The following is a 5017-nucleotide window of genomic DNA, read 5'->3' on the forward strand; positions in this document are numbered from 1 at the left end:
AGAGAGAAGCGTGAACTCATTGGTGTGTGTTTACAAGTAAGGATGGGGCCCTATTTATAGTCGCTTGAGGTTGGTATTTGGCCGGTATCTACAGTTGTAAGCAACCTCTTTCTTGGCTTCAACTCCACGCGAAAGGGCGACTTCAGAGGCTGCAAGGTGGGGCTGGGTGGCCTCCGCTAGGCCGGCCGGCCTTGTGGTGTTGCCGTGTGGCTACTGCCTTCTGGAGGAAGCTCCTGATTCCTCCTGGACATCAGTTTCTTTGGTGCTTGGTCCAAACGGAGATTTCTTAGGCCAGTGTTGACGTGAAACGATCACACACCAAGCCCGAGAGCCCCGTATGCCAAGCTCGGACTACACTTGATTCAAACCAAGGCGTGCCAGTCAATTTGACCTGTAAATTGACAAGGAAATAGCAAACCATCAAATACGAGAGTGTATCGGCTGGATTTCTGAATAACTCTCATGCCACGTATCGAACGACAGCAAATCGGGTATAAAAAGCGTGTATTAAATGTGATCTACAGGAAATCGGCAATGAGCTGCTGATTTCGATATGCAACTAGACGCCTAGATCTAAAGCCGACACGTGCCAAGTAACAATGTGTAAACCCACGAATGTATGGATCTGAACAAAGCTAAGCTTGTAACCGATCTAATCAGCTTCACAAGATTTATCGTGATAGAAAAGGAGCTTACAGCTGATTAAAAAGATTACTAAGCTGGGTAAATTGTGAATAAATCTAAACGAGAAAACAAAGATGCGCCCGAGATCAAAGCATAGATAAATTCGGTAAATTTTGAATAGATCTGAACGAAGCCACAGCGATGCGCCCGGAACCTAAAGCTCAGATTTACTCGGTAAACGAAAACTTACCAGCAAACCAAGTCACTCAAATGTGAGGCCTCCTTGATTAGCTTGAAAGAACTCGTGGAAAAAAGAAAAGGATGGCGAAGTCGCCGACGAAAAAGTAAATTGCAAGTGGTAAAGTTTGTTTGTTTGGATGTGTATCAATCTTTTACAATGGCCTGGTGCTTATATTTATAACCCATGCTAACACAATCCTAGACGATCACGGCAAAGCATGATTCCTATTTTAGTAGACAAAAACACCTCCTTCCAAACCGAGGCCGTCTCGAATCAAATCTGTCTATCAATGCTGAGACACCCAATCGGCACCAAATCGTGACCGATCCTTTTCTCCAGCACACCATCACCATTTTCCAAACTGGCATTTCCTTCCCTTATTACCCTTTTGACGCGTACCAGAAAACAGTGTCAACACATGCCCCCAGTTTCGGAGTGAAATATCTTGTTGGTCCGAAATTATCTCTCAATCATAATTATTTCCTTCAAACGGTTGCCCAGAAAGCACTTCATACCGTTCCTCGTATTCGGCGCAAGCGGCTCATCAATCCGGAATCTTTATCCTAGAGGGAATCACTTTATAAATACATCAGCATACTCCTTCCCTCTCTTCTTTACGGCCTCTGCACCCGAACCATTTCCTCCTCTGCTCAAGAACTCATCTGCTCCGCTGCTTCCGGATCTCCGACCGTACCCTTCTCAGGCACCAAAAGCTCCTCCAAGGTTCTGTCGATGGCTTCCATCTCTGAGATCCCCCAGGTATAGTGACCCACCTTTCTTCTGCGCCGTCATTTCAATCTGCGGTTTGTGATTGTTCTTGATTTCTTTTTCGCTATAATTTCTAGGCCCTTAGGAGCTCAACCACCATCCCTCTCTCCGAACAACCCAGCATGATTTGCCTAGGTCCCATGGGTAATCCTGGTCCCACTAGCATAATCAATCTGGAAACCGGCAAAATTCCCCTTAAGGCCTCAAATATGACCTCAGATTGGTCCCTCGCTTTTAGATCTTGGTCGAGCATCACTCCAGGGTGGAGGAACTGGTTTCGAAGAGTAGTAGGCATTTAATGGGCTGATTGGGAGCAATATGACATCAGTCATTGTCTAAATCTATCTTTATCCAAGATGGTCAAGAATGAGCCGATACTCATATCGGCTTCCTTCTTCTGGTTTGATGCTATCAACGCCTTCCTGTTTGGCCATAGCCCAATGACTCCGACTCTGCTAGATGTCATGATGCTGGCCTAAATATCACTGTCCCTGATCGGTCCTTTGATTTTTTGAACAAAGCTTCCTTCAAAATAGAGACTAGCACCATCGGTGGGTGGAAAGGATATATCACCAAGAATATGAGAACTGGTTCTATATCACTTAGGGAACACACTATCTTCCTCAACATGTGGCTAAAAAAATTCATCTTTTACGGCAAAACAGCGGGCCCAACGAACAACACACTCAAGATGGTCGAAACTCTAGCCAGTGGAAACCCAGTCCCTCTTGGCAAACACCTGCTCGGATCAGTTTATCATCTGCTCCACCAAGTATCGACCAGACTCAGGGCCGATCAACCAATCTCCAATCTCGGAGGCCCCTGGTGGTTCATCCAGTTATGGATGAACGTGTATATGCACAAGACCATGGAATCAAGCTGTCAGAAATGTTCTTCCCATAAGAAGAATTTGATGAGGCAGAAGACCCAATCACCCGCCGATGTACCTCCTTCGGCGATGCAGCTATAATGATTGCCAATGACCCCAATGTCTTTGGCAAAACTGACTTCTTCAAATGCTTTTACAATGGATTTACTGAAGATTCCACCATCTGGTTTGCATACCATGATGATAACAAGTAGTATGAGAATCCATTCAAGTTCAATCTTGATTCCTGGAAGAATGACGAAGAAGCCACGAATGTTATGAGAGAGGCCATATCTCCAAGAATCCTTCCTGCTAACTTCACTTCTAGAAAAAGTGCCATTGGTTACGAGTTCTACTATCCATCAGTAGTAGCCAGACAAGTAGGATTTATCCAAGTACCGCCTTTCCCTTACTTTGCCGATAAAGTCCAGGCCAGGAACCCAATCGGCAATGCTCTTGCATACAATCGACAAAAAAACTTGGAACCCATCTTTGACATGACGGAGCTAGCCGATTGGCAAGTACCACCTCTCACCACCATACCATTCGCACAATGGTGGTCAGAATGGCAAGAACATCTTTTTTGTGGTTCAGTGAGGATCTTCTGCATCATCTTGAATGAAAATTATCAAGGCATTGATGATGAGATACGCACAGAAGTCCTTTTGTTATATTTCCTATCTTACATTCCTTCTTTGTATTCTGACAATTATTTTTAACAGGTTGATGGTAATTCTCCTCCGACAATCAGCAGAAGTGGTTAGCCGATTAAATACTCTCCACCAACCAATTATCTTCTCATCGGCTATGATGCACCATCCCTTGTTGACGTCACTGCTGGTAAGAAGCGCAAGATAATCAGCACCAAAAGAACAGCCCACAAGACTAAAGGCTCCTCCAATCACGTTCTGACCATCGCATCGGCACCAGATGCCGATGCTCCAACAGATGCCATCTCTTCTTCATTGAAAGGTAACAGACAATCTTTACTCTTCTTTCTGATCATGATTTCCATCTTATCGATTATATCATCAACCGGCATTTAAAACATAGCTGTCGAAGACATGGATGAAGAGGATGCTCCAGAGATTACTTCCCAAACATCTCCAACGGTTCAGGTAACTTCCTTGTCTGTTTACCATTCTTCTGACATTATCTGACTTTTGCACCTCTCAATCAGATTCAACGCCTTCCCTCCAAAAGGGCTAGAATAACTTCCTCATCCATTCAGGTAAGGCAGTCACCTCCTCTCCTTGATTCTAGCTTATTTCTAATTTGATTTTATCATTCAGTAGGTGACAATTGGCACGCAAGAACTGCCGATCATTTCTCAAGACGTACCCTTGATTCTGGCATTCCAGCACTGCTACCTGCATCTCAGTCTGTAACAGATGCTGAAATCCTCTTAAAACAAGTAAGACATTCATTTAACTTTCAATAATCGAACATTAATGATCGGTTGACATTTCCATCTTCTTTACCAGGCGCAGGACAGTCCAGACAACAGTATGTTCTCCTTTCAACTTGGAACAATTAGTGTAGAAGATGAGGCCATATCATCAGCAGAATCGGCTCCACTATCAGATGAAACCAAAGCCAAACTCCAGAAAATTCTGCAATTTCTAAACCAAGATATTGGTCAACTGGTCCGAGATGCCGAGCCAATTCGCATCATTCTGAAGTCTCTGAAGGGCAATCTCCCAAAATCACTCGAGGAAGCACTGAACCCTGCTGCATACATCGAGAGTTGACAGATCCCAGCCCTCAAAGCCCAGAAACGCCTCTCTGATCAGCTTCAACAGGAGCAAACAATCAAACAAAGAGATGATCTGAAACGTCTTGTGGAGGCAACCCACGGGAAGATTATCTCTTTAACTCAGTCCAAGGCAGAAATGGAGCAATCCAAGAGAGACTTGGAGGTTAAGAGAGAGCGCCTCACCAAAGAGTTGGAGCAAGTAAACCAAGAAAATTACCGATGTGGATACCAAATTATCCCAACTTCCATCGGCACTTCAACAACTTGAGACAGAGAAGCATGAACAGGCTCGTCAAACATACCAACTCCATAAAAGTCTTAAGACAATACCAGGTTCTACTGAAGCTGACAACAAAGAGATCCAGGAAGCTGATGACATTCGCCTGCGTGCGATATCTGTGATCCAAAATGCTCTTGGATCATTGTAATATGTTCCTTGTTTTGCTATGGTGAAATAAAAACCTTAGCCGATGTATTGTAAACGATGTTAACCATTAACTCCATAACACTTGTCCTCAGCAAATACATTTCTTCTTTTTGTATATCTGAATTATATTGCCCTAAGGTCGATACAAAACTATATCGGCCATCTAGTAACCAATGCCATCAAAACATCATTGGCTTTCTCTTACATTTTTTGCGCTAAAGGCGACATTTATCATGTCGGCTATACCAAACTCAGCCGATGCTTAAATCATCAGCTTTTACATCATCACTCAAGACTCATCTGTAGATCTAATTGTCTGACTTGATGACATCT

The sequence above is a fragment of the Panicum virgatum genome, chromosome 3N (genome assembly GCF_016808335.1).
Source record: "Panicum virgatum strain AP13 chromosome 3N, P.virgatum_v5, whole genome shotgun sequence".
Taxonomy (NCBI): Eukaryota; Viridiplantae; Streptophyta; class Magnoliopsida; order Poales; family Poaceae; genus Panicum; species Panicum virgatum.